Here is a 26249-nt window from a genome sequence, read left to right as displayed (position 1 = left end):
TTCCAAAATACAGTCACACGTTATCAACTGCCTTTTAGTCATCTCAGACTTGAAATCTCATCTCACTATATTCAAAACAGAACTTAAAATTTCCCTCAAATTGTCTTTTCTTTCTTACTTTCCTATTACTATTTCATGGCATCATGAACCTCCCAATAACCCAGGTTTGCAATCTTGATATCTTTCTCAAATCCTCACTTACACCCTCCTCCCATGTATCCAATCTGTTATTCAGTCTTGTCTTTTCTACCTTCACAGCTTCTTTTGTCATATATTCCCTTCTCTCTATGGATACAGCCTCCATCCTGGTGCAGATCCTCATCACCTAATGACTGGACTACTACAACAGCCTTCTAACTGATTTCTCTGCCTCAAGTCTCTTCCAACTCATTCCTCCCTTAACTGACAAAATGTTTTTTTCCTAAAACTCAGGTCTGACTGTATCATTCTCCAATGAACTCCATTAACTCTATATTATTTCCTGGAGCAAAAAATAAAAACCTCTGTTTGTCATTTAAAGTCCTTCATACCCTGGTCTCTTCCTGACTTTCTAAATATCTAATACTTCATTCCTATCCATGTACTCTACAAACTAGCTACACTGGCCTAATTGCTGTTCCTTATAAGAGCCACTCCATCTCCAGACTTAGCCTTTATACTGATTGTCCATTATGTTTGGAATGTTCTCCTTGCTCACTGCTGCCTCTTAGCTTTTTTGGTTTCCTTTAACAGTCAACTCAAATCCTGTCTTTTGCAGGAAGTATTTTCCATGCATTCCCTACTCTCAGTACCTTTCCTCTGATCTTCTCTGCATATATCTTGTTTGTACATAGTCATTTATGTGTTGTCTTTAGAATGTGAACTCCTTGATGTAAAGGATAGTGTTTTTTGTCTTTCTTTTGTGTTCCAGGTGCTTAGAACAGTATCTGTGGTTCAGTCAATTCAATTGTATCTGACTCTTAGTGACCCCATAGACTCTGCTGTCTATGGGGTTTTCTTGGCAAAGATACTGGAATGGTTTGTCATTTGTTTCTCCAACTGATTAAGGAAAACAAGGGTTGAGTGACTTGCCCAAGATCATAGAACTAGCAAGTGTCCAAGGCTGAATTTGAACTTAGGACTTCTTTACTTTAGGCCCTTTCCACTTAGTCATCTATCCAGCTGCCTGTAATGGTAATTTAAGGTTAATGGTGGGTGGGCAGAAGAGTTAAAAATCTTCCCCTCCCATTAATAGGCCTCAATACCTTTGGTTAATTCTATTGAGGCACTGGTTCTTAAGGGTTGTGGTGCTCTCTGGCTCTGAAAAGTGTATATATACTCTGAGGTGAGGTTTTTAGGGGGTTTAGTTTATGGAAGAAGCTTTGAGTGCCAGATGAGACTCTGGGAAGCCATTAAGGAGTCCCCTGGCTTTGAAAACTCAGATGTTGATGCTTCTCTCTCTGATAACTGTGCATATATTGCTTATGGTCAGACAGTTGGAAGCCCTGTCTGTTGGTTTTTATTTCTCTGAAGTTCAGGGTGCTGACTTTTTCCCCTGAACTAAGTGAATGATATATGTGCTTGATTAAAGTCAATTGCTGACCCCTCAAAAGTTGCTTTCCTTTTACAAAAGCAGATCTAAGAACCTGTAGAGCAGGTCCCCCTGTGTATGCTGGTGTCCTTGCTGTCACACTGCCATACCTGGCACATAATAAATATTTAATAAGTGCTTATCGAAGGGTCCTATCAAGTTGGAACTGCTTTGAGGGTCAAAGGGGCTCATGATCAGAGGCTTAACCACCATGTATTGAATTTACATGCATACAGGAATTCATGAGAAAGCTATTCTATGACATAGAAGATGTCATATGTTAATATCACATTGGAGAGTATTCTCACTCTCAAATCAGTTATGTGTCCTTAATGCAAGTAAAAATGTTAAGTAATAGAGCAATAAGTTGTTCAGTGCCAGCATTTGACATACTTTAATTTACTCATTGGAGTGTTTATTGGGAAATCTTTTTTTGGTATCATTTTTTTATAAGATTTAGAGTTCCAAATTTTTCTCCCTCCGTCCTTCCCTTTTCTCTTCCCTAAGACTGTAAGCAATTTGATATAGGTGCAATTATGTAAAACATATTTCCATATTAGTCATGTTGTGAAAGAAGAAACAGAACAAAAGAAAAAACTATAAAAAAAAACAATGAGAACAGTATGCTTCAATTTATATTCAGATTCCATCAGTTCTTTCTTTGGATGTGAATAGCTTTTTCCATGATGTCTTTTGGAATTGTCCTGGATCATCATATTGCTGAGAAAAGCTAAGTCAATCATAGGTGATCATCACACATTGTTTATGTTACTGTGTACGATATTCTCCTGGTTTTACTCACTTCACTCAGCATCAGTTCATGCAAGTCTTTCCAGGTTTTTTTTTCAAGTCCACCTGCTCATCATTTCTTATAGCACAATTCTATTCCATTACATTAACTTACCACAACTTGTTCAGCCATTTCTCAATTGATGGACATCCCCTCAGTTTCTAATTCTTTGCCACCACAAAAGAGTTGCTACAAATACTTTTATATAAATAGGTCCTTTCCCCTTTTTATGATCTCTTTGGGATAAAGACCTAGTAGTGGTATTGCTGGATCAAAGGGTATGCACAGTCTGATTGCCCTTTGGGCATAGTTCCCACTTGCTCTCTGTTTATTGAGAAATTAAAACCACTTTGCTTCAAGGTTGGTCACACACACACACATACACACACATATTATATATATATATATTCAGAAAATTACATTCCAATCTGTCAGTACGCAACTTATGGTGACTTTTAGTAGGTAAAGGGGAAGAAAGTCCATTGAATGCCACAGGTCAGGAACGGAATAGATAAATAGCATAGTTAGAAAAAAAATCATGATAGGCCAAATGAGACTGGGACAGAATAAATATGTAAGTAGCAGAACAAATGAACTACAGGAGTCCAGAAGTTGTCATCAGGGAGCCTACAATGGGATCTAGGGACCCAAAAGTAAGCATGGAGCTTGCTATACACCTAAGTGAAGTCAAAGACAGAAAAAAAAAAGTAACTTCCCCATGACCAAAATATTCATAGTATCAACTTTTGTGGTTCTCTGTCCCTCCCAAAGTGGAAACAAAGCAGTGTCCATTGATTGGTGAATGGCTGGAAAAAATATAGTCTATCAATGTAACTGGAATATTATTGCACTACCACAAGTAATAATGTTAGGGACTAGACCTGTGATTTTACTGGAAAAGAGAACTCCAGGTAAGGTTTATTATTCAGTCATTTCAGCTGTATCTGACTCTTTTTGACCCAATTTGTTTTTTTGTTTGTTTGTTTTTTAGCAAGGATTCTAGAGTGATTCGACAATTCCTTCTCCCACTCATTTTACAAATGAGGAAATTGAAACAAACAGGCTTAAATGACTTGCCCAGGGTCACAGGTACTAAATTTCTGAGATCACATTTGAACTCAGGTCTTCCTGACTGCAGATGGGATGCTCTATCCACTGAGGCATTTAGCTACCCCCTAAGTGAGGAAGCTCCCTCTATCAATGCAAATGGGTACCTGTTCTTCAGTTTGTAGTCTTAGTTGCCTAAAGTACAGAGAAATTAAGCAATTTACCCGGACTCATACAGCTAGTATGTGTCAGAGTTAGAACTGGAACTCTGATCTTCATTGCTCAAAGCTAGCTCCCCAACCATTAAACCATACTGCCTCGGATTAATGTTACACACAAGGAATTCATTAAAAATAGTTGAGAAGACATATGACTTGGGACGTATAGAAATAGTAGAACAACATGCACAATAATTACAATAATATAAATAAAACTTGTTCATGAATAAGTGAAGTCTGAATAAATGTAATGACTAATATTAAATCTAGAGATATTATGACTATGGATGATAAATGTGGGAGACCAGGGTAGACACAGTCAATGTCTTTGGTTGTTTTAGTTAGATTTTCATTTTTTCTGTTACAGTAGTTGGTGGGAGAGGGCAGGAAGAAAGGTAGGATGGACGCCAGGAAAATGACTGTGATATAAAACAAAAACACATTTTAAGGGAATTATTCTAATTTATTTTAAAGGAATAGAGCTAAATATTGGGCTAAGGAACTCATGAAAAAGGTTATTTTATTTACCTCCTGCCCAAAGCTGGGACTGGTCTCAGAATGTGGACATGTCTTAGCCTATAGGGAGAAACAATTAAGTTCACCTGGCTAGACATGGATAACAAAGGCTCAGGGAGTCAGGCAGTTTCTGACACTTGGGGAAGAAAAGTATAACTCAGAGACTCAGAAGCCATAAAGTTTTATTATTGACTTCATTATATTAACTTTTATGTGACTTTGGGCTGGTCTCAATGTCTCTGTGTTTCAACTTCCTTATTTATGATCGAGTGATTATAGTATTGACTTACCACAAAGAGGGTTTGTGAAGAGTGTCTAATGATCATTGAATACCATACAGAGTTCTGATGAACATCGCATTATGCGAGATGCTGAAACTCAAGACCTTTAGGAGAGTGATTCAAAAAGTCATGGCAACTTCCTCTGAGGATTTTTTATTTCCCAAAAGACAACATGACTGTGAACCCTCTCAATGTATGACTTTTTCAGCCTATGCAAAAGTTTTTGCTTATATGTGTACATATAGATAAATTATTTGCGTGTATAAGTCAAAGATTCAATTTAATAGTGACTGATTAAACACTTTTGGCATACCAATCTTTATAACTAGATAGAGGATCCAAAGACAAAAAAACCGAAACAAACAGTTCCTGACTTCAAAGAACTTAGAATCTACTGGGGGACTAGATGACAAACTTTACTTACAATCAGATAAATACCACATCAGCTGAAACAAATAAAAATCAATGCTGGAGATGGCTTTAGCCACGCATAAGATTTGACTGATTGACTTAGTGGTCTCTGAACTTTATCTTAAACATGTTCATTTGAACAACAGCTTTCTCTCCCAACAATGTGACAGCTTGTATGTTCTGTTTATTTGACAACACAATCTCAACCATTTTAATTAGAGGTTTGTCAAAGGCATAGTGCAATGAAAAGAGCACTGAAGTTGGAGTCAGAAGGTTAGGTTTTAATCTCAGTTCTGCCACTTACTACCTGTGTGACCTTGGGCACATAACTTCAGTAAGCCTCAGTTACTTATCTTTAAACGAGTCAGTTTGATTTATATGGCAGGGAAGTTGCTACTAGCTATAAATCAATGATCTTACACAAAGGGCTCACTCACAACCATTGGTACTTATTTGGCCTTTTGTCAAGACTAACCAGGGCAGCAAATAGTGTCTATTTTAAGTAGTCATCAAGGAAACAGAAGTGAGTGGATGGTCTGGCAGCAGATCAAGTTGAGAGCGAGAATTAGGAGTCCAGAGGATGCAGTAGATTCAGGACCAGGATGAAGACAAAGTCAGATCCAGAAGACAAATGGTTAAGTGTCCTAAGTAGGAAAGGAGTCTGCATCCAAATTTCATGCTAGCATCAGAATCCAGGAGATGGACTATGGAAGATAGGCCAAAATATGAAGTTGGGGTGTATGCCAAAGAGACAAACAAAAACAAGAATATAAGCAAAAGCAAATTTGGGAAGTCAGAATATCAAGCCAGCATGGGAATGCTGCAAGAACAAAGACTTGGTGACTTCTCTTTCTTCATATGAGCAGCAATGATCCATAACCTTGCACTGTAGACAAGCTTGAAGTAAACTGGGTTGAAGGAGGGAGTAGGGAACTTCTGACCTAAGGGCTGTATCTCTCCCTTGGTTTGATTTCCTTTAATCCACAAAAATACAATACTAGATATTTGGCTACAGTCACTCTCGCCCAAACCATAATTTGTCTTGGTCTGCTGCTATGGTTTGCTTGCATAGAGTACAGGCTTTGAAAGCTTAAAGATAAAAGAGTTCACAGCTATCTCTTTCTAGCCTTTATTTCTCCCTTTCTTTTTTCTGCCCCTTCACCTCTTCTTTCCTTTCCTCTCATTTTTTCCCTGAAACCTCTTTCTTTTTTCTCTGCTTCCCTCTTTCCCCCTTTTCTATCTTTCATCTTATTGCATAACAAATTGTTATTAATAATGCATAACTGAAGCATGTATTATTTGTTTTGTATTTACTTAGTAAGGTTTTATCTATTCTTAATTTTTAAAGTATATGAGCCAAAAATCTTCTATTTCTCAAAACATAGAAAAAAATTGCCCCAATTTAGTTGGGGTATTTAGCTCTTTATTTATATCTGGTCCTTGGATTATTTTTCTCCTCTCTAGCTCAGTGAGGGGAAAAATTGGAAACTAAGAGAAACTGTGAAGGAGTCAAATATTGTCTTTGCAACTCTTTTTCTTTTCTACATCCCACCATCAGGTACCCCTTCCTTCCTCATTTCCCCCTCTACTACACAGTGTCTTCATGGTGCTTTCTGGATATCCATAATAATTCCCCTACATGACCCACTTCCAGGCTTGTCTTCCAGAGTCAGTCCTCCCACACTCCCAACTTACCTCTCCTTTTCTCCTACCCTAATCTGATGCTCTAGGCTCTCTTTCACCACCTGTTCGTTTCTTTTGAGAATCTCATCAGTTGAAGGAAAGTAATCTAATTAATAATAAAGTGAGAATGAGCAACAACTAGCTCAATGTGTTAACTGAACTTGGAACATCTATATTTTGAAAGAGGAAACTTAAACCAAGTAGATGAATCTCCAGCAAAAGTAAAGCAAAATAATATATTTTGAAGCAAGAAACCTTCTAATGCCTCCTCAAATCATATGAGCTTGTCAAATGCCCAGTCTGTCTTAGTGAAAGGTTGGTGAATGGTTGACCCTGGCTTAATATTGATATATAGAACTAGGAGGTAACAGTTAAGTTGTAGGAGGTTAAACAAAGTGGAATAATGATCATCTTCTAGATAGTCATAACTAAAGGTAGTATTGCTATGTTAGTTGTGTCCCTGCTATTAAAAGGGGAATGATGATAGCTGAGAGGGGATTGAATGGGGTTCCCCAGGACTCTGGATATTTGGAAATATGACTGACCTCTTTGAATATTCTATTAGGATTAATTAATAGCTTATCTTTTTAGGTCATTAGTGCTTATATTTAAAGGCTACCACTATTTTGCTTCATAAAAAAGCAAAAGAAGTATTTTCCTTATTTTAAATAGATTTTAATTGATGTATTTGTTTTTCTATCATTTAGATTTATTTTTGGAATCCTCCATCCCCCTAATATCTCTCCTAAAATATTTTTAAACGAAGAAAATAAGAGAAAAAAAGCCAGAAAACCAAGCAATATATAGAGAAATCTGATTTTATATGTAATATTTCACACTAGCAGACCCTTCACTCCTGCAAAGTGAGGGGGAGTATATTTTTATATTTTTTCTTTAGAACCAAGCATGTTGTTTTTAATTTTGCAACATTCCACTTCAATTGTTTTGTATTTACTTGTCCTATTTATATTGTAACAATCATTGTGTATATTTTCCTAGCTCTGCTTATTTCACTGTGTATCAGTCCATGTAAATCTTTCAGTGCCTTTCTGAATTAATCATATTCCCCATTTCTTACAATACAGTAATCCACTACATTCAAGTGCTATAGCGTTTCCAACTCTTTGCTGTGACAGAGTGCTGCCAGAAATAATTTGGTGTGTATGGAATCTTTTTATTTTCGTCAGTGACTTGGGGTATATGCTTAGCAATACAATCTCTGAGTCAAAGGGTATGGACTTATAGCTACTTTGTTTGCAAAATTCTGTATTGCAAAGCAGTGCTTTTATGATAGGACAGTGATGGTATTCAAAAATAAGCAACAAAATACAATTTTTGTAGTGGTAAATAGAGTATATGATAGCTGACACTAGAATTTTGGAGACGGAAGGCACCATTCATCCTGAAGTTTAAAGTATGAAGAAGGAAGTAATATGAAATAAAGCCAGAAAGGCAGGGTGGCACCAGCTTGTGGAGGGCATTGAATAACAAACAAAGGAGCTTGAAATTTAAACTGTAGATAAAAGGGAACCAGGGAAGAATGGGAGCTATTGAAGATTTTTGAAGAAAAGAATGATATGATCAGACATATGCACAAGAAAGATTATTTGGACAGGAGGGTGAAAGGGAATTAGAAGAAAAAAGAGAATGGAGGTTGGAAACATAGCATGTTAGATAAATAATGGAGAACCAGTGCTCCATCCTAAGCCTGTCTCCATCATTTAAAAAAAATATAAGCAGTCTCCTCAGCTCCATTTAAAATCTGAATTATGAAAATAGGTTTTAGAGTTGGTCTGGCATCTGACAACTCCCAAAAGCAAGGCATAGCACCTGGGATGTCCACCCACCTTTCAATTTCAAGTTTTACAGGTTATGTGACAGGAAGGAGAAGCCAACAAATTATATAGGCATGGTGTTGATAAGATCCACTCATTATGGGTTCTAATTGCAGCATTAGTGATCACTGGTGCCACCTGCCTATTGAAGATCCTAAACACCCTTCTCAGATTGGAATCCTATAGAGTCATCTCCCTTATTTCCCTTTCCCATCATAAAGTATTGCCTCAACAACAGGGTCACTTCAGGACATTATAAAGACCACTGAACATTGGACAAGTGCCTGATTTGCACTTCTGAGAGATTTCCCAGGCTAGTCCAGCATTTAAAGAAAGTCCATGTAGAAATGGTTTCCCATGACAGAGTTTAAATTTTTTCCAGATGGCTTTCTACAATACAAGTACCCTCAGCATTCTGATGCCAGTCTGTGATAATTTAGTAATTTTCATTGCAAAATATGTAATAAACAAGTTTATTAGTTAGTTTATATAGGCCAGAATTAAAAATAAATAATTTTTAAAATATCTATCCACTATTATTGACTTGTTTTCCTCCCCTGTCAAGATTGCCCAAGTCATTAAGTGCATGAATGCTGCATTTTCATTTCTCTTCAACACAAACTAAGTTGTTGCCCACTGTGGGTATGTAAGTAAGTAGCTAACTGCAAGGCTAATTCGCTTGATTCATGGTTATTCATTAACTTTTTTCCATCTTAGGATAATTTTTATTTTCTTCTTTTCTCTGCTTACTGCTGAGTTTCTCATTATTGCTTTACTTTTAACCCATTTTCTCTGTTATAGGTTGGTCAGAATAAATTCAGTTCATTTAGTTTTACTTCCATTTGGCTCTTTAGACAGGATGCTAAAAGACAGGTATTCTCTAAAATATGATCTGCAAATGACATATGCCTTTTCAATATCTGTATTATACTGTCCCTCATTACCACTCATAATTGATAGTTGATTGAATATCTGTAATCAAAACATATATCCCTGATTTTCCAATACACTGACCAGCTAAATGATTTCACCAAGAATGAAATTGATCACTTTAACAAAAATCTTCCCATCCTTCATTTCCTCTTTCTGTCTCTCCTTCTACTTTCCTGAATAACCTAAGTGTTTTATTCTTGCATTAGATTCTCTGTCTAGAGCATATACCCATTCATTTTCTTCCACCATATACCCAGACTTTTGTCAAGCTACTCCACATTATCTTGGTTTAACCAGGGTTCCTGCTTTGTCTTCCACATAAACACAGAATCATGTGCAATAATAACTCAGGTTTATATAGCAGTTTAAGATATACATACATACATAGATACACATTATATATACACATATGTATACATATGTGTGTGTAAATACTTCCTCACATACTTCATCTTTATGATTCTTTGTTAACCTAAACATAAAATGGGGTATAATGATCATAGTATCTATTTCACAGGATCAGTATGAGGATCAAATGGGCAAATATGTACATATATGTGTACGTATACATATATGTATATGTGTGTACATACTTGCATATGCATATGTATATTTGTCACACATTCATTTGGTCCTTACACCAATTTTGTGAAGTAGGTTTGGTCATCACCTCTATTTTATGTGTGGGGAAACAAAGGTCCAAAGAGGTCAAGTGACTTGTTCAGAGATGAGAACGTTAGGAGGGAGAACAATGGAGCCTACTTCATGAGTAATATCTCACCCACTTTGTGAACATCATTCAGAGATAGTTCTTTGGTTGGTGCTTGCTCCTGGAATTTACAGATTTTGGAGCTAATAGTCATCTTGCTACTAAGAGTTGTGGTCAATTTACAGCCTTTATTCAGGAAGAAAGCGTCCATCCTTGATTGTTGATTGCTAGGTGAAATTTGGGCTTGCAGTGCTTGCAGGTTGCAAGAGTAGCCTAGGTGGAGTGAATGATTTGAATGGTACATAAAAATTCATCCTATCCCCCAATATCTGCCTCACCTCATTCGTAAGCTCATGTTTCATCTCTTTCTGTTTCTGACATGAAATCACTAAAGGTCAACTAACAGGGAGAGTGGAAGGGAAAAGAAGGGTGGAGATTGTCTCCTGGCCCTGAAGTAGGGACATGGTAGAAGACCACTCTACTATTACTTGTTTCCAGAAGATGATGGATCTGTTCTATTTTATTCTGTTGTGTTTCTTTCCAGGATTTACTTTGACCATCTTGCAACAATATTCACCAAACAGCAGCTATATGTTGTCACCTATTTTTGTGATTTTTAAATCTAGATACGCTATTTCATCCCTGATACTTGCAATTGTACCATTCTCTAATTATCTGTTGTTGTTGCAGCTGCTATTGTTAGTGTTAGTGATCCTACTACTATAACTGATTATTCAGTTCTTACCAATGTGTGCTTAAAAAGAGCCCTAGAATTATAGTAGGAAAGAATAAATGTTTCCATCTATATTTGATGCAACAGAGTTACCATCCAAATTTAGCTTCCTTCACTACTTTGTACTCCCTTGATATCCACAAGCAAAAGTTCTATTCAGGATCAAATAGTATAAATATCCCTTTTGAGTCACTAACACCCTTTTCACTTTTGTACTTTTCCGCTCCCATCTTTCCCAGTACTCTATATACTTTCTTTGCGAGGAGCACAAGGTCAAGACTGCCAATTCTATTACTGTATTTAGGGTAGTTAGCTTTACTTTTTTATTCCTGTTGCCCCATATCGACTTCCTAACTTACTACCTATTTAAAAATGTATTTTACTGACTGGTCACAAGAGGCACCTTGCCTGGAAAATCACAAGGTCATAACCACTAAATGGAAGAACTTAAATGTATGCCTGAATGATGGTCAGTGGTATAATGGTGTGTCCTGCATATTTGAACTGAATTTATGATATAATGCTAACTCTTGGAAGAAATAATAATGATATTAATCATATCAATAACCGTGACAATAATAATAGCATGTATATACTACTGAAGCTCATTATACAATTTATCTTTGTTGATCCTCACAGCAACCTGTCAGGTTGGTGCCATTATTATCTCCACTTTATAGATGGTGAAACTGAGTCTGAGAAAGAAGTGACTTGCTCAAGGTCGTAGAACTCGTCAATGTCTGAGGTAGAATTCAAATTCAGCTCTTTCTTATTCTAAGTCCAGTGCACTGTACACAAATAGTACATGCCAATGGTAGTCAAACTTATGACAACTGAGCAAGAACTGAAGAACAGTGTTTAGAAACCAAAAACATAGAAACAGAAAGAGATAAAATTTATGTTTGTGTATGTAGTAGACAGAGAAAGACAGAGAGACAGAGAGATAGAGAGACAGATACAGATAAAGACAGAGATAGAAATCGAGACAGAGGGGATAGAAAATAAAGAGAACTACGTCAGCTCCTTATATATCACTGTGAACTATGGTAAGGTCTTGAGATTTTTCTGTGAATATTTTCAGAATCAGAGCAGTGACCCCCATGTGAGACAGGACAAGGGAGAATATAGTACTATTCCTTTCTTTTAAATTACATGCTTTCTCATAAAGCCTAAATCATAGCTCTATAAATGAAATATTAAGGTAGTTATTAAAAATGTCCCTGGGAGAAAACATTTGGATTCTTAATAAATATTTGGCTCAAAGCAGAAATATTTTACACTTGGTGGAGTAATTCTTATTTTGGCCAATATTCTTTTCCTATGGATGGAAGTTTGATCCTTGCTACTATAAACAGAAATGTGTCTGACCATCAAATAGCTTGTAATCTGTTCTATTCCATTTTGTTACCACTACAAATTGCAGTCAAAACTCTGGCCAAAGAAATTAATATCCTCAAGATCAGAGTCAATGCCTTTTACTTTGTATAGACTCAAATAGCACCCAGCACAGTTCTGAACACATAATAGGTGCTGAACATACAGAGAATAAAGATTGGATCTGTAATGTCCTTGGCATTGAGAACTCTCCACTGAGGAAAACCCCTCTACTGATACTTTGACACTTTATCTGAAACTTACAGGCTTCGATACCTACCCAGATCATTGAGAGGTCACATGACTTGCTCAGGGTTACATGGCCAATATATGTGAGAGCTGCAACTGAAACCCAGGAATTCCAAATTACAAGTCTAAGTACCTATCCATTACCAGGAGTGGGAAACCTGCAGCCTTGAGGCCACATGTGACCCTCTGGGTCCTCAAGTGCAGCCCTTTTACTGAATCCAAACTTCACAGAACAAATCCCCTTAATAAAAGGATTTGTTCTGTAAAACTTGGACTCAGTCAAAAGGCCATACCCAAGACCTAAAAGGCCACACGTGGCCTGGAGGTTGCAGGTTCTCCACCCCTGCTACCATACTGCGCCTGGATCATATATATAACTTGTGGAATTGAATATAATTTAATTCTCATTATTTTGAAGAAAAGACATCAAAGCGTCTAAAAATATCAAAGTGAGACTATTTGGTCACTCTTGCTGGCCCAAGCTTTGAAAGATAGTATGAGTATATGGAATAAGCCATGGACATGCAACATCTTGGTTCAAGTCCCGACTGATATTCACTATCTTTGTGTTACTGTCAATTTCCTCCCCTGCAAAATGGAAAGGTATTTCCTACCTCACAAGTATTACCTCTTGTTTTGAAAATTGCTCTATAAAGTCCCATTTTAATGCAAATTTTTAAAAAATTATTTGAACTTATTGTAACAATTGAAGCAATGGAGCATCCAGCTTCAAAAGAAGTACTGTACAGAGAAGGTGTCAAGGTGTTTCTTCCGGAAATATCACCAGTCCAATAATAATTGTGGACCTTTCAATTTAAGAAAAAAATCACGTTAGTGACTTTTTTTTCTAGGTTGGGGTCTTCTCAGGGGATTTCTAAGGATATTCTGGCAATGGCTACTACAAGGCAGTGTGACAATGGAAAGAATGTTGGATGCTGGCATATTCATAGCCCTCATAGGCGCTGTGAATATCACATTGGCGCTATACCTCTCCACTCCAGTCTCCCAGACAAATTAGTGTGTGTACATACACACATATATGTGTGTATACATGCATGCATATGCATACACATGGTAATATATGCAGTTGTGTACATATATGTAGACATACTATGTATTTGTGCATGTACACATTTGCATATATGTGTGTTTACATACATGTGTATGTCGATATACAGTATCTATTACATTAGTATATATTGTGGATGTATATCTGTATTTAGGTATGTATGTATAAATACACATTAGTATATGTCATATACTAACATACCTTAGAGTATATGCTAATAGATGTATATAATCCATGTTCATATATAGTACATGTTCATGTACACTATGTGTATATGTGTGTATACTATAGACATGTATATAGTTCTTTAAAAAATTTCCTTTCTCTGTCAAATTTAGTTATCAACAAACTTAAAAATTGCATAAAGAAAAACAAAAAGATTTTATCAAAATGCAAGCTTTTGTTATATGCAGCTTGTACTTAAAAGCATATTAAATTTAACATGGTAGTAACAAATTGTGTCCCTTTCTGTACTTCTTTTTCTTTTCTTCTGTACACATATACATACAAACATGTATACATGCACACACACACATATATTTATATTCACACACACACTAATTTGTCTGGGAGACTGGAGTGGGAAGGTGTAGCACCAGTGTGATATTCAGAGTGCCTACGATGCTATGAATATGCCAGCACAGTTCTGAATCACAAATGTAACAGACTCTCCACATGGAAGACAGAACCAAAACATTTATTTAAACACCAAAAACACTGAATCCCAACACTAGAAAACCAAATTCATCACAGCACCAAAGAAATCTATACACAATAACAATGCAGGGGACACTATCATCCCCAAGCCTTCCCTCTGTTAGGCTTCCCACAAATCAGCTCCCTTAAACAAATCACAAACAAGCTCTCCCACTCATGCTAGCAGCTGACCCATTTGTCTGCTTTCTCTGTCCTTCCCAGCTCTAACTGCTCTGACTCATTTCCAGATTCATCCATTCAGCAAACTCCTCTCATCACAAGCTCCATGTGACTCAGACTTCCATGTGAGCCAGAACATCACATGGGCCTATTAATGAATAGGAAAGATCTTCCCATTTAAATTACCATTACAGGAGGTGGTCCTAGCAGCTGGAAGAATCAGAAAGGGCATAATGTAGAAGATGATCTTTGAGTTGAACTTTGAGGGGAGTTAGGAATTCTAAAAGACAGAGGTAAGAGGGGAGAGCATTTCAAGTACAGTGACAGCCTATGAAAAAGCAAGGAAATGAGACTATGAATACCACGTGTGAGAAACAGGAACAGGAAGACCAATTTGGGTGACCCATAGAGTCCATGAAAGGTAGTAATGTATAATAAGCCTAGAAATATAGGCTGGAACCAGATCATGAAAGGCATTGAATGCCAAACAGAAGAGTTTGATTTGATCCTAGAAATAACTGAGAGCCACTAAGATCTCTATAACAGGGGAGTAACATTGTTAGACCTGGGCTTTAGGAATCTCACTGCTAATACAGTATTATTTCACATATTCCAGAAAAGAATCATATTTATTCTTTATTTTCAAAGTCCATTATAACAGTAAGGCAACCCTCGGCTTTCAAAAGCTATGTCAGTGGAGTACAAGTTCTAACAGGTCCCAATGAGTAAAAAAAAGATTTAAGTACAGGTTCAGACTGTCTGGGGTCTTAGGACCAGGCTAAGTGGGGAGAAGGTGTTTGTTGCCAGAAGACTGGCCACCAACCAGGTGATTCATTTCTTTGGGTGCTGCAATTTATGAGTACAATCTACGATATCATGGAAGAGTTACCATCTGAATTGATGGAAGGTGAATCAATAAAAGATGGTTCTTTTGAAGTACTGAAGTGCAGTTTAGTTAATATCTCTTACCAACTCTGACCAGGAAAGGGATTGTTACGATGTTTGGCATTTCTTTAACTCTATGTGTATCATTATATCTAGTTAACATGTTGTGTGGCCCAGTAGAGTGTGAGCTACTTTAGGCTAGTGAGGGTGTTTTTGTCTTTCCTTGCAACTGCCCCTGTACCCACTCTGCTGATCAAAGAGCCTGGTAAATAGTAAGCACTTAATAAATGCATGTTGAAAGATTAATTATTTCATGTCCCTGGTGTAGATAGCTTGTTTTTGAAAACCTCTGTTTCAGATTAAATTCCCTTTTCTCAGTGTAGAATTTATTTAGTATCTATATTTTGGAGGCATCAAACATCTTCTAATTTACCTAGGCAACTGCCAAGCAATTATATGATTATTAATATAGATTTAAATAGTTTCCATAATTATAGTTGCCATGCAATCTGAGTCATAATAACTATACAATTCCCAGTCTAATTACTGTGTAATTGGCAGCTTTTTAGATAAGAGAGGCATCTTCTTCAATAAGAGAGAGGAATTCCTAATGTCACCCTACAATAATTATAGTGCTATTCAGTTGTTTGTAAATGAATGATTTGTGAATTTAGATGGTATTAACAGAGAAGTTTTTCCATTTTTTAAATTATCTTTCCAGTGCTTAAATTCTGCATTCTCTATTTATAGTTGCATAAGTGGAGTAAACATAAAGATGATGTCACGAATGCAAAGATCAACAGAAAAGGTTTTAATTAGCAGAATACAGAGTATGGTTTGGAAGAGCACAAAAGCCTACCTAGCTGAGCATACAATCCTCTCTATGCAAATACTTTACCTGACATAACTTCCCTTAGTCTCTCTTAGGGATTTAAGGCAGGAGTGTGCTGGTAGAATTTTAACAACCAGCTTTCTAGGGGAAGAAAAACTAAAATGTACTGAAGACACACTTTTAAATTTAATCTGTTATTATTAACATTTTCTCCATCATGTTCTTAAGTCTAAAAAATCTTTAATTATAATAAAAATAAATAATAATAAAGCAAGCCGTAATTTGTAGTTTTTGCCAATTTCCAAGTGTAAATGCCTGCACTGAAAATTTAACATTGGATCTGTGAACTCAAGCTGGCTACAACATGCCTCCTGGTTTAAAGAATTGCCTATAGTGGACAGCTGGGTGGCGCAGTGGGTAGAGCACTGGCTCTAGAGTCAGGGGGACCTGAGGTTACTTCTGGCCTCAGACATTTGACCCTAGTTGTGTTTCACACACACACACACACAAAATCCCTCAAGCAAAAAAAGAATTATCCACAGAAAGTTCCTTTTAAAGAGCAAGTCAATTGATAAGAATACGTAGTCTTCTTGTAGAAAAGCTAATGGGAGTCTCTGAACCAGCAGAACACAGATAATATAAGTTTCAAATAGGGTAAAGAGTACAGAGAAGGCCTAGGCTGAGAGTCAAGTGCAAGGGGTTAGTCAGAGGAAATAGGAAGAAAAGTGCTGCTGGAAGAAGATACGGGGAGAAACTGATAATAGATCAGTTTCACTTCAACGTTTTACTAATCACATACATCATCACATACAGGACAAGTGAATATTCTAAATTGACTTGTAATTGCTGCAATGTTTTCTTTCCTTTCATTTGTCTATTCATTAAATTGCAAGACCTGGTTCAAATCCTGCCTCAGACACTTACCAGTTGTGTGACCCAAGACAAATTGCTCCCTGAACTTCAGTTACCTCATCTATAAAATGGGGTTACATCCTCACAGAGATGTTGTGAAAATACAATGACCTAATACATGTAAAATACTTTTCAAATCTTAAAATAAGTGTGAGCTTTTAGAATGGTGATGTTGACTATTATAGTGATAAAACACTGACCTTGGAGTCAGGAAGAGTCAGCTTTGTTTCTTAACTCAGACATTTACTACTTATATGAGGCTGGGTAAGTCACTTAACCTCCATGCTTTTTTCTCATTTGTTGAACAAGGGGTATGATTAGATGGCATCTAAGTTCCCTTTCAGTTCTGTGTCTCTGATCCTAATGCACAGTTACAATATATTTATTTATAGATATTTAAAATGCATAGGAAACATTAAAGAAATAGATTTGGTACATAAATGTAGTAAGCAGACAAAAGCAGGTATTGTCCAGCCATTATATCATTCAAGTATCAATACTTAGAGCTTAAAAAAAGCATAAAACAGATTATACAACAGTGCAAGTCTGATTTTTCCAAGAATGCTGTTTATTTCTTATTAGAGACTAGTTTGTGAATACACGTATTAACACACACTCAATATTAGAGAAATAATACCTGAAAGTCCTGGAGATAAGCCCAAGAATTAGAGATGATATAGATCAGGGAGGGGAGCCTGTGGCCTGAAGGCTATGTGTGGTCCTCTAGGTCTTCAAGTGCAGCCCTTTGAATGGGCCACACCCGAGGAACTGGAAGCCCAAGGCTGAAGATTTCCCATTCCTGAATAGATGATTTTAGTAAGGGAAAAAAATTTAAATTCTCAATTACACATTAAGCATATAAACCCATTTCAGTCCAACAAGAATTGATTATATATTTACTATGTAAAAGACAGTGTACTAGGTATTAGGGACATAAAGAGTAATGGAAAATAGTTTTTGTGATCAAAAAGCTTATATTCTATTGGAGGGATTTGGCTTGTAAATATGTAAGTACTTACATATGTGATTATCTGAGGTAGGAGAAAGGTGTATTTTGGAGGTAAAATCAACAAGACTTGGAAAATGATTGGATATGAGGAGTAAAGGAGAAGGAAAAGTCAAGAATGATTCTGAGGTTGCAAACTGGAGTTACTGAGAAGATGGTTGGAGGAAGGATGGATTTAGGGAAGCTAAGAATAAACTCTACTTTGGACATGTTGAGTCTGAGATACTTATGGTATATCTAGTTAGTGACCTCCAGCAATCAGTTGGTGATGTGGGGTTATTTGTTTGCATGTCTTTCCTCTATGCCTTTATATGTTCATGCTGTTCACTAGTAGAATTCTGGCTCCTTAAAGGCAAAAATTGTATTACTTTTGGATTTTGTACCTTTTGCACCTAAAACAGGGCTGGGGATAGGTAAGCAGCATAACAGAGTGCTAAGCTGGAGTCAGGAAGACCTGAGTTCACACATCCTAGCTGTGAGACCCTCGGTATGTCACTTAACCCTGTTTGCCTCAGTTTCCTCATCTGTAAAATGAGCTAGGGAAGAAAATGGCAAACCACTCCAGTATCTTTGCCAGGAAAACTCCAAATGGGGTCATGAAGAGTCAGACCCAACTTAAATAACTGAACAACAGAGAATAGGGCTGGGTATACAGTAAATCCCTGACAAATGTTTATTGATTTATGCTTGTTAATTTCTTGGAGTTCAAGAGACTGACTATAAGTAGATTTATAAGTCTTTTGCATAGCAATACTTTTTGAACCCACGAGAGAAAAAAAGTGGACTCAGAATATCTTAGTCCTTTTCTTTCATATATTTACCTTTGTTCAAAATCCTGGTAAATGCATGTATGCATTTGATCTGTACTTGGTGAGACAATGTTATAAAATACGAAGCCCTAATTCCTAGAATGGTTCACCTTGAAAACATTTGGTATAGATACAAGTTCCAGGAAAAGCAATATAAAATGGGAGTGATTCTGAAAATACAGAAAGGTGCTAGTGACACAAACACAAGATGCTAGTGACTGGATGATCACACTTCAACAAGCATTAGAAAGATGTCCACCTTTTTTTTTTTTTTTGATGAGCCAATATTCTATTTTCTAACCCTCCTCCTGCCCACACACCCCCTCAGCCTAACACTGTTTTTCTTACTCATGACTTGATTCTTTCTGGTTAATACCCTTTTCTTTCCCTACTTACTGGTTGATTTTGACGTGGTTGAGAAACAAATAAAACCATGTGATAGTCTACTGTGATATGAGAACAGTTACAGTAAAAAGTATCATAAAAAGAAACAGGGGGCCATATAATGTCTTCAGTTTCAAGTAAATAGAACAAGATTAGAAGTACTGCAGGAATCTTGAAAAGTTACATATTAAATCACCAATCTATAGGTTAGTTGGCTTCTTTAAGGAAGGCACTTCACTCCCTTTGATACTTATTAGTAACCGTGGTTGATGTTCTGACTGCACTCAAGAAAATGCTGGGGATCTTTTAGAACAGGGCTTTTTAAAAAAATCTTTTTATATCATGGATACTATTTGGCAATATGGTGAAGCCAATGGACTCTTCAGAATAATGGTTTTAAATAATAAAAAACCAATAATTTCAGGTAGGGGTTAGTGAAAATAAAGATGTATTTTTTTTCATTCAGGTTCACAGACTCCCTGAAATATATAGCTCCGGCTAAAAACCCTTAATCTTTGAGGGTCTAATATATTTATGTTTTTATTAAGTAAGCTTTTGGTATGAGTGACCATCAAATTATTGATAAAAATATCCAATCTCAAGGTACAATTTGATGAGGGTCAGTGTGGTATAACTGGACAACAAATGGACAAAGTCATGTGACTTGGGTTCTTATGCATGTTCGTTCAGCTGCTGTGTGATGATGGGCAAATTATTTAACATTTCTCCCTTTGTCTATAAAATGTAGAATTTGGATTAGATGACTACTTAAGAATCTTCTAGCTCTGAAATTCTATGATTTTTACTTTCTAAAGGATCATTTTTTTTTTCATCTTGTTCCTTCCCTTGACCCAATCTGACCTTTTAACAAACATTTATTAGTCATTCAGTGTGTGCAAGGCATGGTTAATAAATACCGAAGGAGATGCAATGAGAAATAGGACATCATGAGTTCTCCTGCCTTCAGAACTTATTGCTTAGTACTAAGACAGTGTTCTAAGAACAATGGGGAGTTAGAGATCACTTTTGGCTAAGGGAATCAGATCTGAATTCATCGAAGAGGTGACGTTTTAACTGCATGTTGAAGGATAGATAGGATTTCAGCTGACAGATAAAGTAGAGCAACAGTATAGATGTTAGAACAGTTTTCCATAAACCAAGAGTTCACTGTCCTGGCCAGTTAAAATGCATAATGGTCAGTTTCATCTTCGTGTTCCATAATTTGGCACTTCTTTGTAGAAGGAAGGAATGCTTATTTTTTTTTCTAGAAAGGTAATTAATTTCCTACAAATAGAGGAATAAATATCACAAAACTGACTCAATGGGTATGCCTGCAGAAACAATTTGCTTTGGTAAATACAAATAAAAATTCGGTGAAAATCTTGATTGTTTTAAAAGCCATTGGAAGAGAGGGAGATAGTATTGAATCAAACTAATCATTTTTCAGGTTATTTTGTGGGGAGGTACCCAAAATGAGCTACCTAGAATGGTGTGAAACTTATTTGCTAACAAGGTAAGTGAAAGAGCTTAATGCCTATTCCCTCTGGAAACTCATGAAAGGAATTTGAGTCTATATTAATATTTTAAAATAGTTATTTCCAGGTCAGATTTCTTTCTGCATCTAGATCCAGAGAACAGTTTCCTGTTGGAACTCCTGAGACCTTAGAATGACTTGCATAAACATGCTTACATAAGAAATTCTTTAAAACCCAGGAAAGCAGTAAAAATATGATAGTCACATAATGTTTCTGCCACACTATTTTCTGTACTTTAGTGGCTTTCCATTATTTTACTTTGATGTAAGCTTCAATGGAGCCCTAATATTCAGTGTAAATTACTTTGTCATTTTCCCTGGTTTTTAAGCTGGTCTCCATAGTACAGTTTACAGGGGCTTTGGGAGGACTTTCTTTTACTCATTTAGCTAGTGGTTCAATCTTACACAATGAGGGCCATAGAAATTGCAATGAATGGCTACCAGCTCCTTGTGTTAGTTAACATAGCTATTATGAATCTTTTCATTGTTTCTTTAATGGATATTATCAACTCAACACAAACCAGGCCTTTCATTTTTCTTTTATTTTTCTGTTTAGTCCCTATTATAACTAACATAGAAGACTTCCTTTGGTTATAGGAGATGCGTGGTTTGAAAAGAATTCTGAATTTTAATACCAGCCTTTTCATCGCCTTGTTACTTGAGTGAAGTAAATTTCATTAAATACACAAATGGAGAAAGATATATGAATTACATAAAATAATTAATGCTTGCCTAGCATTTTGAAACAGAGGGAAAGAGGAGTGATCAGGATGAGAAGGTTTAAAAAGCCTTTAGAGGTTGATGTAAAATGTCCTCTATTTCCTCAGTGTTAGAGCCAGAGATGAGGTTGTATGGGAAAGGAGAGAAGAAGATATTTTGGAACCCTTGCTGTGAAGTAGGAGATTGACATAGACCTCCTTAAGAAGCTCTTGTAGCTCCCTATTGCCTCTAGTATTTATAAAAATATTTAAAGCCTTTCCTAATCTGGTTTCAATTTGTTCCAGAATCATTTTGCATTATTTCCTCTAACATACTCTATGTTTTAACCAAACTGTCCCTCAACTTACAAAGCCAGCAATGGTAGCTATACTTCTTTTAGAGGTGACTTGGCATGGCATTGAGATCCTCCCCAAACTTACAATTCTCTGCACAAAGAGAAAATTCCCTTTCTTATCCTGTGTATTTATTTATACAGGCTGTCTCCCGTGCCTGGAATGCTCTCTCCCCTCACCTCCACTTTTTAAAATTTTTAGGTTGCCACAGAACATTTGCTTTTCTTCCATGAGAGGACAGTTTTCTCTTTCACATTGCAGCAGTTAAGTGTGTAGTGCCCCCATGATCTGGAAAATCCGTGTAAAATTTTTTGTTCCTCCCTTTTACCAGAGAAGTTTGAATTATAATGACTATTAAAAGATAAAATATGTTGATATTATACAATGACATACATAAATTTCATGCATTTCTGAATTTCTAAACTGTTTCCATGTCATCTGCTGGCCTTCACATGTTGCCAGTAGCTTCTGTAAAACTTCCCCCAAATTCCCATTTAATTTCCTATGCTGACCTACAATAAATCAAAATTGGGATTGGGAAAGTCACAATGTGCAAGGGATAACTGCAATTTCTTTACCCTTCTTCTACTGTCAGTGCTATTTCCAGCCCTCAGATTACTTTCTATTTATCCTGTATACCTACCTGTGTACATTTCATCCCCTCCACCCTGAAGCAAGATTCTCTATTAAGATTTTTTTGTCATTGTATATATAACTAGCACCCAGAACAGTGCCTCATACAGAAGAGATATTCAATAACTTCACATCAAATTACTGAACAGAATGGACACACACACACAAATATATCTTAGTTGGTACTTGCTTATTATTCAGGTATTGGCTTGGTGGACCAGCTTTTCCCCCATCCCTCAATACAGAGATTAATGGGGACACTGAGTGGACATTTAACATCTTCTACAGTTTGGTCATCTCCCAAAATACTGATATAAATCTGTTGGGATTTTCCATTGGAACCTAAGACCTGCAATGTCTCTAGATAGTAATACTGTGAGGGCATCATCCTCCACAGCCTGATCCTAGAACTTACTCTCCATACAAAATTAGATCTAAGAATTTACATTAGGATGGATTTCCTTTCACTTACTTCAATGTTCAGTTATTTTGATGCATTTTGATCTTGTTAGCATGGGTATTACTTACAATGATACAGATTAAAATCCACTCATACCTTCTCTAAAGGTATGCTCTCCGTTCTTGCCCTTCTGCAAGGAATTAAGCAATATATTCCTCTCCCCACTATTGTCCTTCCATTCTTATACCCTATTCCATTTCACTCACTCCATAACTATTTTAATTTCTAAGCTCCCCAAAACAAAACAAAGCTAGATTGGAGCTGGAGGTGAGAAGATTCAGGGAAGATCTCAATGCCAAACCAAGACAACACAATATATCTCTCTCCCTTCTCAAATAACCATGATGATATTCTTAGTGTCCCCATTAAAATTTTCCTCCAGAGTCAACCTATGCCTCTTAGAATCTCTTGCTTTGTTGAAAGCTCTGATCAAGTGTCATGTTCTTTCTCGATCCACCTCTATGGACTGGTGCTGAAACACTATCAATGAATAACTGTATAGGAGAAGTAGGATAAAGAACATAATCAAAAATGACGTTCTGATGTAGGATCAGAAAATAATGTGGGTGAGTTGTGTAGTGTGAGTGAGGGATCATCAGAGGACAATTCATGTTCTCCTTTGGGATATGTATAAAGTCAAGAGATCTAAAGGAAGGGCTAGTATATTCAGTGTACTCTCTGAGTGGAAGAAGATCTATGGTCAGACTTGGACAAGGTATGAGAAGGTATAGATAGATTACTTTCTTGAGCATTGGAGGAAATATGCACATCAAAGAAATCAAAGATCCACCATACATCAAAGAACAATACAAGTTTTGCTATTTTTTAAAGTAAATTTAATAGATAAGGAAATAGAGGAAAGGAAATTAAAGGTAACAGATCTATTTCAGAGTCAGCTCTTGAAGACATGAATTTTTCACCAAGTCATAATATTTGTGCACAGATTATTCAGTCTTAAACTAAATCTCACTTTGACATGCCTGTTCACAGTTTGACTTTCCACTGTTTCAGACAGGTTGCCTTGGCAGACTTAATTAGCTATATAATTTGCTGCATATGTCTCTTCACCCTTGTTGTGTACTATCCACAAATGATTTCCTTCGGGAACCTCAGAATTTGGTTTACGTCTAGGCGCCTGCAGAAAATAGAGTCATCTAGTGGTGCTAGATTGTGAAGAACCTTGAGTGCCAGGCAGATTAGTTTGAAGTTTTTTTGGAAAGCAATGTAGAACTTGTCAAGATTTTTGAGCTAAGGGGTGATGTGAACAGATCTATGTATATGAGAGATTATTCTGGGAATAGTGTGAAAAAATGAGTTGAAGTGGGTTGATCTTATCAGCTCCCATCTCCATGCAGATCACTCAAAGATCTAACTATTCAGTTCTAGTCTTTATCCCAGATCAACAATTGCCTGGCACAAAGTAGGTACCTACTTGTTTGTCAATTAGAAATCTAATCAAAGAAGCTATGGAAATAGTAGAGGCTATTGGGTACTAGGGTGAAGACAATGGGTCTAGAGGGGAGAAAAATGTGGGAGAGGTAGAAAAAACAGTATGTGATAATGGACTAGCTAAGAGAAGTAAGGAAAATTGAAGAATTTAAGGTAATTAATTCCAAGGCAATGAACAGGGGAATCTATCTGCATGAATCACTGTGTTATAGGTAGAAACAGTGAAATCAGAAAGAGGAAGAACATGACAAGTTCTATGCAAAAGAAAAATTATTCTTTTTTAAATATAGTGATTTGTGCTGTATGTTTTATACCTAGTAAGACTGTGGATCACTATAAGACAAAATGCTCAGTCTTTCTCCTTTTCACCCCTTCATAATCTTTGCCTTATTTCATAATTGTCCTGAGACTAACACTAGGGATTTCTTCAAAGATTAGAACCCTAATTTTCTTGTGGTGTTACTTTGCTTTAGAAATCAATTTTTTTTCTATAAAATAATCTATTCCTCAAATGTGAAACTTTAACACATAGTAAAAATGTATTTTAATTATTTTTCCCCAAAGTAAAACCCAACTGGAAAAAAAAACCCGTTTTGTAAAGTTGCAGCATTTAAATAATATGTTCCTTTTCCTTACTTTGTCTAGCTTCTTGATTTGAGCCTGATTTGAAACTGAAAGTCTGAAATGCCACTGGGGATATAGTTCTCAGTATTCCCCCCAAATAAGATTCTTGGAAACTTAGAAGACTTTATCTAATCTTGACATTAGGAAAGAGATTTAGAAAACTATTTTCCAACAATAAAGGTTAGGATGAAGTAAACTGAGAAGCATCTTCTTCTTATTTAAAATAAATTGAATTTTATTTTTCATTTGATAGGCATTTCAAAAATAAAATTATATTTCAAATAAGAACAAGATGCTTCTCATTTTACCCCATCCCAACATTTATTGATGGAAAGTATTCTTCTAGGCCTCTTTTTTAATGTCAAAATTAGAAAGATGCCTAATAGATTCCAGGAAAAAATGCTGTATATTCATAGATGGTGTCTGAAATACATAGGAATTACCCTCCCCTCCCCAATCAACTTCAAAGCAGGCAATATTAATCATGGGAACAATGTACTACTATATAGAGATGGTACGGGGGTGGTTTTGGGGGGTGGCATGGGAATATATGCAGAAAATTGCATAGCTAATAAAGTCTGCAAGGTCACTTCTGTAAAACAATGGAAAATCAGGCTAAGGACAGGCATGGCAAAATGAGGCTTAGTTTAAGATTGAATAGTTTAATCAAATTAAACTCAAAGCACATATATTATGACGTGATGAAAAATTCATGCCTTCTAGTCCATATTCCAACATGAAATTGTGCAGAGTGGTTTATAGTTACTTCTAACTTCTCCTCTCTTTTCTCATCTATTAAATATGCTTCAAAGAATAGTATAATTTACTTTATACTTTGATTGCTAAGGTGTTGCAGAGCACTGAATCTAAAATTAGAAAGACCAGAATTCAAATGTAGCTTAGGACACATACTAGCTGTATGATCCTGGGCAAGACACTTAATTTCTGTCTGCTTCATTTTCAACTGTAAAATGGGTATAATAATATCCTGCCTTGCAAGATTGTGCTTTGTTGTAGTTGATTTTGTAGGTTGTAGTTGTGAAGATCAAAAGAGATATTTGTAAAGTATATAGCACAGTGCCTGCACATAGTAGAGATTTATAATGCTTGTTCCTTGCTATTTCTCCTACAGTTTGTCATTAGTAATATGTTTCAGCCTGCTCATGTCCACCATGTGTCATTTCATTGTCTTTTGGGTGATCTGAAACTTAAATACATTGTAGACGGAAATATTTTATGATTTACAGATGTATAGCATCACCTGAAGAATATTGATATTAAAAAGGTTTTTCTTTTTTCAGAGAAAAGCTTAGGATCTTTAAAAGCACTATATATAGTTTTTAAAAGATAATCCAACCTGCCCTCTTATTCATTC

Source organism: Notamacropus eugenii, chromosome 5, assembly GCF_028372415.1.
Source record: "Notamacropus eugenii isolate mMacEug1 chromosome 5, mMacEug1.pri_v2, whole genome shotgun sequence".
Classification (NCBI taxonomy): Eukaryota; Metazoa; Chordata; class Mammalia; order Diprotodontia; family Macropodidae; genus Notamacropus; species Notamacropus eugenii.
This window is presented reverse-complemented; position numbering follows the sequence as displayed.